The sequence below is a fragment of the Megalopta genalis genome, unplaced genomic scaffold, assembly GCF_051020955.1.
Source record: "Megalopta genalis isolate 19385.01 unplaced genomic scaffold, iyMegGena1_principal scaffold0136, whole genome shotgun sequence".
Classification (NCBI taxonomy): domain Eukaryota; kingdom Metazoa; phylum Arthropoda; class Insecta; order Hymenoptera; family Halictidae; genus Megalopta; species Megalopta genalis.
This window is the reverse complement of record NW_027476205.1, coordinates 434,912-450,000: the sequence shown is the minus strand read 5'-3', so window position 1 is coordinate 450,000 and position 15,089 is coordinate 434,912.

The window sequence follows — 15,089 nt, the reverse complement described above, 5'->3', positions numbered from 1 at the left end:
CTTATAGATACCGAACGGCCGGCAAGGACGCCGGCGCCGCCGGCCGAATAGCACGCGCGCTTATGAGTGTAAACCGCCGCGGCAACAGACCGCCCGGCCGTGCTGTTGTAACATAGCGCGTGAACGAACGAAAAAAAAATTTATAGTAAACATTAAAATAAATTACATTACCGTAAACTAGACAAAAAATTACACATTTTTTCCCAATATGAAAATTTTCACAAACTTTTCAAAGTCCCATCGCATCGAGTAAACTTTTTTAATAACGCTTCCGCACGATTCTAAATGCTTAATCCATATGTGAAATCGTTCACTGATCACGAATATCGTATTTAAAAAAATTACAAAAATTTATTTTTCAAAATAATCAAAAAAAACCGAAAAATCACAAGAGTAAAGTACCATTATTTTAAACAATATGTCGTTCTAAATGCTTAATCCCTATGTAAAAAAGTTATCTAAGCAAGAATATGTAATTGAAAAAAATTAGAAAAATTTATTTTAGCCGTAAATCGAAAATAATGGGGACACCGGAGCTGTTCGAAGCGCCGAGACGCGCCGCGTACGCCCGAATATTTTCAAAGTCCCAACGTACCGATCAAGAGTAAAGTACCATTTTCCTACATTAGATTTCGTTCTAAATGCTTAATCCCTATGTAAAAACGTTAGTTAAGCAAGAATATCGTATTTTTAAAAAAATCTAATGATAGGATTTTCCAGAAAATTGAAAAAACCGAAAAATGTCAAGAGTAAAGTGCCATTTTCTGACATTAGATTTCGTTCTAAATGCTTAATCCCTATGTAGAAACGTTAGTTAAGCAAGAATATCGTATTTTTAAAAAAATCTAATGATAGGATTCTTCAGAAAATTGAAAAAACCGTAAAATGTCAAGAGTAAAGTGCCCTTACTTTAAACAATGTATCGTTCTAAATGCTTAATCCCTATGTAAAAAAGTTATTTAAGCAGGAATATGTTATTGAAAAAAATTAGAAAAATTTATTTTAGCCGTAAATCGAAAATAATGGATCGAGCGAATCGGTCGATTGCGCCGAGACGCGCTATGATGCAACAGACGAGCGATTGGAACGCCCGAATATTTTCAAAGTCCCAACGTACCGATCAAGAGTAAAGTACCATTTTCCTACATTAGATTTCGTTCTAAATGCTTAATCCCTATGTAAAAACGTTAGTTAAGCAAGAATATCGTATTTTTAAAAAAATCTAATGATAGGATTTTCCAGAAAAATGAAAAAACCGAAAAATGTCAAGAGTAAAGTGCCATTTTCTGACATTAGATTTCGTTCTAAATGCTTAATCCCTATGTAGAAACGTTAGTTAAGCAAGAATATCGTATTTTTAAAAAAATCTAATGATAGGATTTTTCAGAAAATTGAAAAAACCGTAAAATGTCAAGAGTAAAGTGCCCTTACTTTAAACAATGTATCGTTCTAAATGCTTAATCCCTATGTAAAAAAGTTATTTAAGCAGGAATATGTTATTGAAAAAAATTAGAAAAATTTATTTTAGCCGTAAATCGAAAATAATGGATCGAGCGAATCGCTCGATTGCGCCGAGACGCGCTATGATGCAACAGACGAGCGATTGGAACGCCCGAATATTTTCAAAGTCCCAACGTACCGATCAAGAGTAAAGTACCATTTTCCTACATTAGATTTCGTTCTAAATGCTTAATCCCTATGTAGAAACGTTAGTTAAGCAAGAATATCGTATTTTTAAAAAAATCTAATGATAGGATTTTCCAGAAAATTGAAAAAACCGAAAAATGTCAAGAGTAAAGTGCCATTTTCTGACATTAGATTTCGTTCTAAATGCTTAATCCCTATGTAGAAACGTTAGATAAGCAAGAATATCGTATTTTTAAAAAAATCTAATGATAGGATTTTTCAGAAAATTGAAAAAACCGTAAAATGTCAAGAGTAAAGTGCCCTTATTTTAAACAATCTATCGTTCTAAATGCTTAATCCCTATGTAAAAAAGTTATCTAAGCAAGAATATGTTATTGAATAAAATGAGAAAAATTTATTTTAGCCGTAAATCGAAAATAATGGGTCGAGCGAATCGCTCGATTGCGCCGAGACGCGCTATGATGCAACAGACGAGCGATTGGAACGCCCGAATATTTTCAAAGTCCCAACGTACCGATCAAGAGTAAAGTACCATTTTCCTACATTAGATTTCGTTCTAAATGCTTAATCCCTATGTAGAAACGTTAGTTAAGCAAGAATATCGTATTTTTAAAAAAATCTAATGATAGGATTTTCCAGAAAAATGAAAAAACCGAAAAATGTCAAGAGTAAAGTGCCATTTTCTGACATTAGATTTCGTTCTAAATGCTTAATCCCTATGTAGAAACGTTAGTTAAGCAAGAATATCGTATTTTTAAAAAAATCTAATGATAGGATTTTTCAGAAAATTGAAAAAACCGTAAAATGTCAAGAGTAAAGTGCCCTTACTTTAAACAATGTATCGTTCTAAATGCTTAATCCCTATGTAAAAAAGTTATTTAAGCAGGAATATGTTATTGAAAAAAATTAGAAAAATTTATTTTAGCCGTAAATCGAAAATAATGGATCGAGCGAATCGGTCGATTGCGCCGAGACGCGCTATGATGCAACAGACGAGCGATTGGAACGCCCGAATATTTTCAAAGTCCCAACGTACCGATCAAGAGTAAAGTACCATTTTCCTACATTAGATTTCGTTCTAAATGCTTAATCCCTATGTAAAAACGTTAGTTAAGCAAGAATATCGTATTTTTAAAAAAATCTAATGATAGGATTTTCCAGAAAAATGAAAAAACCGAAAAATGTCAAGAGTAAAGTGCCATTTTCTGACATTAGATTTCGTTCTAAATGCTTAATCCCTATGTAGAAACGTTAGTTAAGCAAGAATATCGTATTTTTAAAAAAATCTAATGATAGGATTTTTCAGAAAATTGAAAAAACCGTAAAATGTCAAGAGTAAAGTGCCCTTACTTTAAACAATGTATCGTTCTAAATGCTTAATCCCTATGTAAAAAAGTTATTTAAGCAGGAATATGTTATTGAAAAAAATTAGAAAAATTTATTTTAGCCGTAAATCGAAAATAATGGATCGAGCGAATCGCTCGATTGCGCCGAGACGCGCTATGATGCAACAGACGAGCGATTGGAACGCCCGAATATTTTCAAAGTCCCAACGTACCGATCAAGAGTAAAGTACCATTTTCCTACATTAGATTTCGTTCTAAATGCTTAATCCCTATGTAGAAACGTTAGTTAAGCAAGAATATCGTATTTTTAAAAAAATCTAATGATAGGATTTTCCAGAAAATTGAAAAAACCGAAAAATGTCAAGAGTAAAGTGCCATTTTCTGACATTAGATTTCGTTCTAAATGCTTAATCCCTATGTAGAAACGTTAGATAAGCAAGAATATCGTATTTTTAAAAAAATCTAATGATAGGATTTTTCAGAAAATTGAAAAAACCGTAAAATGTCAAGAGTAAAGTGCCCTTATTTTAAACAATCTATCGTTCTAAATGCTTAATCCCTATGTAAAAAAGTTATCTAAGCAAGAATATGTTATTGAATAAAATGAGAAAAATTTATTTTAGCCGTAAATCGAAAATAATGGGTCGAGCGAATCGCTCGATTGCGCCGAGACGCGCTATGATGCAACAGACGAGCGATTGGAACGCCCGAATATTTTCAAAGTCCCAACGTACCGATCAAGAGTAAAGTACCATTTTCCTACATTAGATTTCGTTCTAAATGCTTAATCCCTATGTAGAAACGTTAGTTAAGCAAGAATATCGTATTTTTAAAAAAATCTAATGATAGGATTTTCCAGAAAAATGAAAAAACCGAAAAATGTCAAGAGTAAAGTGCCATTTTCTGACATTAGATTTCGTTCTAAATGCTTAATCCCTATGTAGAAACGTTAGTTAAGCAAGAATATCGTATTTTTAAAAAAATCTAATGATAGGATTTTTCAGAAAATTGAAAAAACCGTAAAATGTCAAGAGTAAAGTGCCCTTACTTTAAACAATATATCGTTCTAAATGCTTAATCCCTATGTAAAAAAGTTATTTAAGCAGGAATATGTTATTGAAAAAAATTAGAAAAATTTATTTTAGCCGTAAATCGAAAATAATGGATCGAGCGAATCGGTCGATTGCGCCGAGACGCGCTATGATCCCCCCCGTGTCCGCTACCTTGTCGTGGTGGGGGGGCTTCGTGCCCTAATGATCCTCAAGGCTGTGCCGGTGGGGATTTTATTCCCTGGCAGGTTCTACCTAGCCGGAGTGGCTTGAGGTGAGGGGCCAACTAAAGTCGGACACATACCGTAAACCTGTGGTCATGTTTTACAGGAACGGGGGTCTTGCCTTAACCGGCCGGACCGCGAGGATGACAACCTCTCTAAAAAATCCCTAGCCCCAAGCAGTGTTGCGCGGTGAAGAGGGCGTAGCTGGAGTAAGCGCCAGCTATGGTTGGTGGGTGCACCAATCGTTAGCGGACAACCCCGGGGTACCTGGCGACCCCCCGGGCGTATTAGCCTTCCCCGGGTATGGCGGCTCTACCCGGGGTGACCTCCTTTCCGACCACACTCGTGGGATCAGATATGGATTCTTTTTCAAATACAACCGGGGAGGGGGGAAACGAGCGTGAGGTGGAGGTGCGCGGGCCTATCGTGCGCCTCAAAAGATGTACAGAGCCGGTGTCGCGGAGGCATTCTGCAACACGCGGCGCAAAGAGGCCTGCGGAGGGCCTTGGCGACTGCGACGGGGGGGAGGAGTCGGACTTCTCCGTCTCCTCCCACCACTCGTCGCAGAGCGTCCCGGGCACCTCCACGAGGAAACGGGGCCGGCCACCGACGACCGGGCAATACGTTGGCCTCCAAGAGGCCAAACGCAAACAGGCTGAGGCTGAAAGAAGCCTCATAGCGGGCATTTTCGACCCGGTTGCCCCGGGACCGAGGCCCGCGAGTTCGAGCGACCCGCTTCCGGACGAGGTCGAGGTCGCTGCGGATTTCCGGGGCCGCCCGACGCGGGACGTTGCGGCCGCGGTAATGGAGTGCCTGGGCGATGTGGCCAGGATATCCAATGCCGCGACGGGGCTGAAGGCCAGTGCGGTGCGGTCCCTCCGGACGGCGGCCCTGAGCAGCCGGGTGGGCGTTGCGGAGCTGGCAGTTCGGTCGGCTCCCAGCGCCACCCGGCTGTTGGAGGCCGAGAACGCTCAATTGCGAGAGCAATTGGCGGAGTTGCGGGCGGAGGTCGCCCGACTCCGTCAAGCGGTGGAGGCGGGGCCGGCTGTTGCCGGGATGGCTCCGCCGCTGCCCCCTGATGGGGGCAAGGGGTTGCTGCCGGTTATCAGCGCTCGGGGGCCCCAGTCCCCTGGGCGAGGAGGGTCCTCGCCCCCACCCGCGGCTGTGCCAGCCGACTTGCTGGCACAGATCGGCTCCCTTATCGACGCCAAATTGGCATCGTTCAGAAGGGAGCTGGTCCCGCGGGTGCGAGGCCCGCGATCGGCGGCACCCGTGCCGCCCGCCCCACCCCTGCCGATGGACAGGAGGGGGGGAAAGAAAAAGGGTGGCAGTGGGGGAGAGACTGTGGTCGCTAAGGCGACACAAATGCAGCCCGCCCCCACTGTTGCGCCGCCCTCCACCACACCTCCAACTGAGGTGTGGTCAAAGGTAGTTGGCCGGAAGGCCAAAAGGGCGGCTGCCGCAGATAAACCTGCGGCAGCTGCCAAGGCTGCTTTGACCGAGAGGGCGGCGAAGCGGGTGGCACCGGCTGCTCCCAAAAGGGCTCCCCTGCCGCCACGTCCGCCCCGCACGGCTGCCGTTACTCTAACGGTACCGGCCGGCGGGGCGATGAGTTACGCCGAGGCGATGGCCACTGCCAGGTCCAAAATAGACCTGGCAGAACTTGGCATCGCCTCGCTGAAGCCCAGGAGAGCGGTGACGGGGGCAATAATTTTAGAGGTCCCCGGAGCTGATGGAGCAGCCAAGGCCACTGCCCTGGCCTCTAAGATGGCTGACGCGCTGGCAGGGACCGGCGTGAAGGTCGCGCGCCCAATCAAAAAGGCCGACCTTAGGGTGCGCGGCCTGGTCGACTCGACCACGCCGGTGGAGGTCGCCGCAGCTGTCGCCCGTGTGGGAGGGTGCGACCGGGGGGATGTGAAGACCGGCGAAATCCGGTCTTCCCCCTCTGGTTTGGGCACCCTCTGGGTCCAGTGCCCTGCTGCGGCCGCGCGCAAAGTTGCGGTCGCTGGCAAATTGACAGTGGGCTGGACCCAGGCGACGGTGGAGGCCCTCAGCGCCCGCCCCTTGCAGTGCTACCGCTGCTTTGGCTTAGGCCACACGAGGCAGCGGTGCACTGCGGCCGAGGATCGGTCCGGCTGCTGTTTTGGGTGCGGCAGTCAGGACCACAGGGTGGCTGGCTGCACTGAACAGCCAAAGTGCCCGCTTTGCGCGGGTGCTGGCAAGCCGGCCAGCCACCGCCTCGGCAGCCGGGCGTGCCCTGCCAGCGCGAGACGCGGCAGAGGGAGCAGGGGGAGGAGAACCACGACGGCCAAGGCGGCAGCCGCCGTGGCAGCTACTAATACAAAAGATCCGGCACCCAAGGATGCCACCGTCACGCCCGCGGGGGCGGTTGGGGCTGATAAAACCCCAGACGCCACCGCTCCCGCGGCGGCGATGGAGATTGAGGCGCCGGAGTAATGGGGCCTACTGGCCCTATTATTCAGGCCAACCTGAACCGCTCGGTCAGGGCACAAGACCTTTTTGTGCAATTCCTGGCCGAGCGGGGTGCCGGGTTGGCCGTAGCGGCGGAGCCGTACCGGGTCCCCGACCATCCACATTGGATGGGGGACTTGGACGGCTCCGTCGTTATAATATGGGCAGGCCGGCCGGGGTCCCCGGCGTGCTCCGTTATCGAGCGCGGCAGGGGATACCTGGCCGTTGACTGGGGCGGCACCGTGGTTGTGGCGATCTACGCACCTCCGAGGTGGTCCCTCGTGGAGTATGAACAGTATCTGGACGTGGTGGGGAGATGCGTCTCTCGCTGCCAGCCGCGTCCGGTGCTGGTCCTGGGGGACTTCAACGCCAAGTCTTCAGCTTGGGGTTCCCCCAGGACGGACCCGAGGGGCCGGGAGGTGCTTGATTGGGCGGCGGGACTCGGACTCTGTCTTCTAAACACGGGCTCGGTCCATACGTGCGTGCGGTATAACGGGGGGTCCATCGTTGACCTGTCATGGGCAACGCCCCCGGCCGTGCGCCGTATTACGGGGTGGAGGGTGGCGGAGGAGGTCGAGACGCTGTCCGACCACAGATACATTGTTCTCGGCCTCTCCGCCGCCCCATCGACGCCCCGACGTCGCCCCGCTGATGAGGGGTCGCCTCAGCCACGGTGGGCGCTGAAGCGCCTCGACCAGGACGCTCTGATGGCGGCAGCCCACGTCGTGGCCTGGCCGGCAACACCGGCCGGGCCAGTCGACGGGACAAGGGAGGCCCATTGGTTCCGGGGCGCAATGACGTCGATTTGCGACGTCGCCATGCCCCGGGCCAGGGTCTTCCCGAGGAAGGCGGTGTACTGGTGGTCGCGCGCGATAGCGGATTTACGCACAGAGTGCGTCCGCGCGCGACGCCAGTTCGCCCGCGCCCGTCGACGACGACGTTCCGACGTGGAGCTGGCTATCCAGCTGTATGGGCGATACAGGGAGAAGGTGGTCGCCCTGCAGCTGGCCATCAGGCAGGCGAAGAGCCAGGCCTGGCGCGACTTTCTCGGGTCTCTGAACCGAGATCCGTGGGGGCGCCCATACAAAATGGCGATGGGACGTTTACGTCCCTGGGCGCCCCTTCTGACGGAAAGCCTGGATCCGGGGATGCTCGGACGGGTCGTGGACGCGCTATTCCCCGTCAGCGGGGAGGCGTCCCGGCCCGTCCCTCAGCTAGAGGGACATGAGTGGTCCCCGGATCTGGAGGTCGCGCCGGAGGAAATGGCCGGGGTAGTCAAATGGCTTCGGGGCAAGAATACTGCCCCGGGGCCGGACGGTATCCCCGGCCGGGTCTGGTTGCTTGCCATGAGCGTCCTGGGCGGGAGGCTCAGAAGCCTCTTCTCCGGGCTCCTGAGGTCCGGGGTGTTCCCGGACCTCTGGAGGAGAAGTCGGATGGTCCTCTTAAAGAAGGATGGGAGGCCTGCGGATTCTCCCTCCGCGTACCGGCCCATTTGCCTCCTGGACGAGGTGGGCAAGATCTTTGAAAAGATCATTGCTGCCCGCCTCGCCAGGCACCTGTCCCGCGTTGGCCCCGATCTGGCGGACTGCCAGTTCGGCTTTCGGGAGGGGCGATCGACGGTCGACGCAATCGACCGTCTAAAGTCCCTCTCGGACAATGCCGTGGCACGGGGCGGGGTGTGTTTGGCGGTGTCGATCGACATCGTCAATGCATTTAACACCCTGCCCTGGTCCGCCATTAGGGAGGCCCTGGTTGAACACCAGGTGCCTCCCTATCTGAGGCGGGTGATCGGGGCCTACCTGCGGGACAGGTGGGTGGAATACCCGGGCCGGTACGGGACGATACGGAGGGAAGTGGACTGCGGGGTCCCACAGGGGTCCGTGTTAGGACCACTCCTGTGGGACCTGGGATATAACGCAGTCCTGAGGGCCTCCCTGCCCGACGGTGCCACTGTCGTCTGCTATGCGGACGACACGTTAGTGGTCACCGTCGGGGACACCTTCGAGAGGACCATCCGACGAGCGGAGGTTGCGGTGGCAGCCGTCGTCGCGAAGATCCACGATCTGGGGCTGAAGATGGCCCCGGAGAAGGCCGAGGCCGTCTGGTTTGGACGGCCTCGGTCGCGGCCACCGGCCGGATCGTGGATCTGGGTTGGAGGAGCCTGCGTCGAGGTGAAGTCCGAGATCAAGTATCTCGGACTGATCCTCGACAGCCACTGGAGATTCGGGGCGCATTTCGGCCGCCTCGTCCCCCGAGTTGAGAGGGCGGCGGCCTCGCTCGGCCGCCTGTTGCCCAATCTCGGGGGACCGGATAACATGGTGCGTCGCCTATACCTGGGCGTGGTGCGGTCCATGGCCTTGTACGGCGCCCCGATCTGGGGGCCGTCCGCGAGGGCAAGCCGGCGCATCACTTTGTTGTTGCGCCGGCTTCAGAGGCAAATGGCCCTTCGCCTCATACGGGGTTACCGCACCGCGTCTACCGTGGCGGCGCTTGCTCTGGCGGGAGAAATTCCCTTCGAGCTGCAGGCGGCGATGCGCGCCTATGTCTATAGGCGCATATGCATCGCTGGCCGGGCTCGGGGGGACCCGCCGGAGCAGGAGGCGGTCGACGGCTTCGAACTCCAGGCCCGGGGACTAGCGCTCGCCAGATGGCATGCGGAGCTTTGTTCCCATGCCGGCGAGCGCGTCCCTGGGGCTCTCCTGCCACACTTCACCTCGTGGCGGGAGAGGCGGTTTGGCAGGCTCACCTACCGTGCGACGCAGGTGTTCACCGGGCATGGCTGCTTCGGTGTGTACCTGTGTCGCATCGGTCGGGAAGCGACGACGGTGTGCCACCACTGTGGCGCGGAGGAGGACTCGGCGCAGCATACACTGGAGGTATGCCCCGCCTTTTCAGTGCTGCGCCGAGTCCTAAGACGGGAAGTTGGTCGCGACCTCGCTCTCTCCAGCTTAGTTGGGGCCATGCTGGAGAGCCCAAGAAAATGGGCGGCAGCCATCGCCTTCTGCGAAGAGGTGATGCTGCAGAAGGAGGCTGCCGAGCGGGGTCGCCGTGAGCGGGGGGTGCGGCGTGTGCGCCCACGCCTAGAGCCCCCCTCCCCGAGCAGATGAGAATAGGCGGGCGGCGGGTGTACCAGATTACTGGTTTAATTGCCCGCCGCCCGCCAACCCCCCCCCCCCAACTGAAGCTGTCCTCCCCATAGTGGGAGTGACGAGGCGGTGTGGGGTGCGGTCCCCCGCACCGCCGAAGCAAGATGATTCATGGGGGGAGTATAAATCTCCCCCCCGGGACGCGGCCGGCCATCGCCATTCCATCCTGGTGGCCGGCCAGGCGAGGGGGAGCCGCGGTTGTGTTCTGTAAGAGTTCCCGTGGCTCCCCCGCTACTCGCCAGCGCCCTAGGCCGCCGTGGGGGTTTTAGCGGGTCAAAACCCGCACTACCCCCGCCCCGCCCCTCGGGCGGGACGGGGGTGTCTGACCAGCAGATTTCCCCCACGTTAAACAAAAAAAAAAAAAAAAAAAGACGCGCTATGATGCAACAGACGAGCGATTGGAACGCCCGAATATTTTCAAAGTCCCAACGTACCGATCAAGAGTAAAGTACCATTTTCCTACATTAGATTTCGTTCTAAATGCTTAATCCCTATGTAAAAACGTTAGTTAAGCAAGAATATCGTATTTTTAAAAAAATCTAATGATAGGATTTTCCAGAAAATTGAAAAAACCGAAAAATGTCAAGAGTAAAGTGCCATTTTCTGACATTAGATTTCGTTCTAAATGCTTAATCCCTATGTAGAAACGTTAGTTAAGCAAGAATATCGTATTTTTAAAAAAATCTAATGATAGGATTCTTCAGAAAATTGAAAAAACCGTAAAATGTCAAGAGTAAAGTGCCCTTACTTTAAACAATGTATCGTTCTAAATGCTTAATCCCTATGTAAAAAAGTTATTTAAGCAGGAATATGTTATTGAAAAAAATTAGAAAAATTTATTTTAGCCGTAAATCGAAAATAATGGGGACACCGGAGCTGTTCGAAGCGCCGAGCGCGTCGCGTACGCCCGAATATTTTCAAAGTCCCAACGTACCGATCAAGAGTAAAGTACCATTTTCCTACATTAGATTTCGTTCTAAATGCTTAATCCCTATGTAAAAACGTTAGTTAAGCAAGAATATCGTATTTTTAAAAAAATCTAATGATAGGATTTTCCAGAAAATTGAAAAAACCGAAAAATGTCAAGAGTAAAGTGCCATTTTCTGACATTAGATTTCGTTCTAAATGCTTAATCCCTATGTAGAAATGTTAGTTAAGCAAGAATATCGTATTTTTAAAAAAATCTAATGATAGGATTCTTCAGAAAATTGAAAAAACCGTAAAATGTCAAGAGTAAAGTGCCCTTACTTTAAACAATGTATCGTTCTAAATGCTTAATCCCTATGTAAAAAAGTTATTTAAGCAGGAATATGTTATTGAAAAAAATTAGAAAAATTTATTTTAGCCGTAAATCGAAAATAATGGATCGAGCGAATCGGTCGATTGCGCCGAGACGCGCTATGATGCAACAGACGAGCGATTGGAACGCCCGAATATTTTCAAAGTCCCAACGTACCGATCAAGAGTAAAGTACCATTTTCCTACATTAGATTTCGTTCTAAATGCTTAATCCCTATGTAAAAACGTTAGTTAAGCAAGAATATCGTATTTTTAAAAAAATCTAATGATAGGATTTTCCAGAAAATTGAAAAAACCGAAAAATGTCAAGAGTAAAGTGCCATTTTCTGACATTAGATTTCGTTCTAAATGCTTAATCCCTATGTAGAAACGTTAGTTAAGCAAGAATATCGTATTTTTAAAAAAATCTAATGATAGGATTCTTCAGAAAATTGAAAAAACCGTAAAATGTCAAGAGTAAAGTGCCCTTACTTTAAACAATGTATCGTTCTAAATGCTTAATCCCTATGTAAAAAAGTTATTTAAGCAGGAATATGTTATTGAAAAAAATTAGAAAAATTTATTTTAGCCGTAAATCGAAAATAATGGGGACACCGGAGCTGTTCGAAGCGCCGAGCGCGTCGCGTACGCCCGAATATTTTCAAAGTCCCAACGTACCGATCAAGAGTAAAGTACCATTTTCCTACATTAGATTTCGTTCTAAATGCTTAATCCCTATGTAAAAACGTTAGTTAAGCAAGAATATCGTATTTTTAAAAAAATCTAATGATAGGATTTTCCAGAAAATTGAAAAAACCGAAAAATGTCAAGAGTAAAGTGCCATTTTCTGACATTAGATTTCGTTCTAAATGCTTAATCCCTATGTAGAAACGTTAGTTAAGCAAGAATATCGTATTTTTAAAAAAATCTAATGATAGGATTCTTCAGAAAATTGAAAAAACCGTAAAATGTCAAGAGTAAAGTGCCCTTACTTTAAACAATGTATCGTTCTAAATGCTTAATCCCTATGTAAAAAAGTTATTTAAGCAGGAATATGTTATTGAAAAAAATTAGAAAAATTTATTTTAGCCGTAAATCGAAAATAATGGATCGAGCGAATCGGTCGATTGCGCCGAGACGCGCTATGATGCAACAGACGAGCGATTGGAACGCCCGAATATTTTCAAAGTCCCAACGTACCGATCAAGAGTAAAGTACCATTTTCCTACATTAGATTTCGTTCTAAATGCTTAATCCCTATGTAAAAACGTTAGTTAAGCAAGAATATCGTATTTTTAAAAAAATCTAATGATAGGATTTTCCAGAAAATTGAAAAAACCGAAAAATGTCAAGAGTAAAGTGCCATTTTCTGACATTAGATTTCGTTCTAAATGCTTAATCCCTATGTAGAAACGTTAGTTAAGCAAGAATATCGTATTTTTAAAAAAATCTAATGATAGGATTTTTCAGAAAATTGAAAAAACCGTAAAATGTCAAGAGTAAAGTGCCCTTACTTTAAACAATGTATCGTTCTAAATGCTTAATCCCTATGTAAAAAAGTTATTTAAGCAGGAATATGTTATTGAAAAAAATTAGAAAAATTTATTTTAGCCGTAAATCGAAAATAATGGATCGAGCGAATCGGTCGATTGCGCCGAGACGCGCTATGATGCAACAGACGAGCGATTGGAACGCCCGAATATTTTCAAAGTCCCAACGTACCGATCAAGAGTAAAGTACCATTTTCCTACATTAGATTTCGTTCTAAATGCTTAATCCCTATGTAAAAACGTTAGTTAAGCAAGAATATCGTATTTTTAAAAAAATCTAATGATAGGATTTTCCAGAAAATTGAAAAAACCGAAAAATGTCAAGAGTAAAGTGCCATTTTCTGACATTAGATTTCGTTCTAAATGCTTAATCCCTATGTAGAAACGTTAGTTAAGCAAGAATATCGTATTTTTAAAAAAATCTAATGATAGGATTTTTCAGAAAATTGAAAAAACCGTAAAATGTCAAGAGTAAAGTGCCCTTACTTTAAACAATGTATCGTTCTAAATGCTTAATCCCTATGTAAAAAAGTTATTTAAGCAGGAATATGTTATTGAAAAAAATTAGAAAAATTTATTTTAGCCGTAAATCGAAAATAATGGATCGAGCGAATCGGTCGATTGCGCCGAGACGCGCTATGATGCAACAGACGAGCGATTGGAACGCCCGAATATTTTCAAAGTCCCAACGTACCGATCAAGAGTAAAGTACCATTTTCCTACATTAGATTTCGTTCTAAATGCTTAATCCCTATGTAAAAACGTTAGTTAAGCAAGAATATCGTATTTTTAAAAAAATCTAATGATAGGATTTTCCAGAAAATTGAAAAAACCGAAAAATGTCAAGAGTAAAGTGCCATTTTCTGACATTAGATTTCGTTCCAAATGCTTAATCCCTATGTAGAAACGTTAGTTAAGCAAGAATATCGTATTTTTAAAAAAATCTAATGATAGGATTTTTCAGAAAATTGAAAAAACCGTAAAATGTCAAGAGTAAAGTGCCCTTACTTTAAACAATGTATCGTTCTAAATGCTTAATCCCTATGTAAAAAAGTTATTTAAGCAGGAATATGTTATTGAAAAAAATTAGAAAAATTTATTTTAGCCGTAAATCGAAAATAATGGATCGAGCGAATCGCTCGATTGCGCCGAGACGCGCTATGATGCAACAGACGAGCGATTGGAACGCCCGAATATTTTCAAAGTCCCAACGTACCGATCAAGAGTAAAGTACCATTTTCCTACATTAGATTTCGTTCTAAATGCTTAATCCCTATGTAGAAACGTTAGTTAAGCAAGAATATCGTATTTTTAAAAAAATCTAATGATAGGATTTTTCAGAAAATTGAAAAAACCGTAAAATGTCAAGAGTAAAGTGCCCTTATTTTAAACAATCTATCGTTCTAAATGCTTAATCCCTATGTAAAAAAGTTATCTAAGCAAGAATATGTTATTGAATAAAATGAGAAAAATTTATTTTAGCCGTAAATCGAAAATAATGGGTCGAGCGAATCGCTCGATTGCGCCGAGACGCGCTATGATGCAACAGACGAGCGATTGGAACGCCCGAATATTTTCAAAGTCCCAACGTACCGATCAAGAGTAAAGTACCATTTTCCTACATTAGATTTCGTTCTAAATGCTTAATCCCTATGTAGAAACGTTAGTTAAGCAAGAATATCGTATTTTTAAAAAAATCTAATGATAGGATTTTCCAGAAAAATGAAAAAACCGAAAAATGTCAAGAGTAAAGTGCCATTTTCTGACATTAGATTTCGTTCTAAATGCTTAATCCCTATGTAGAAACGTTAGTTAAGCAAGAATATCGTATTTTTAAAAAAATCTAATGATAGGATTTTTCAGAAAATTGAAAAAACCGTAAAATGTCAAGAGTAAAGTGCCCTTACTTTAAACAATATATCGTTCTAAATGCTTAATCCCTATGTAAAAAAGTTATTTAAGCAGGAATATGTTATTGAAAAAAATTAGAAAAATTTATTTTAGCCGTAAATCGAAAATAATGGATCGAGCGAATCGGTCGATTGCGCCGAGACGCGCTATGATGCAACAGACGAGCGATTGGAACGCCCGAATATTTTCAAAGTCCCAACGTACCGATCAAGAGTAAAGTACCATTTTCCTACATTAGATTTCGTTCTAAATGCTTAATCCCTATGTAAAAACGTTAGTTAAGCAAGAATATCGTATTTTTAAAAAAATCTAATGATAGGATTTTCCAGAAAATTGAAAAAACCGAAAAATGTCAAGAGTAAAGTGCCATTTTCTGACATTAGATTTCGTTCTAAATGCTTAATCCCTATGTAGAAACGTTAGTTAAGCAAGAATATCGTATTTTTAAAAAAATCTAATGATAGGA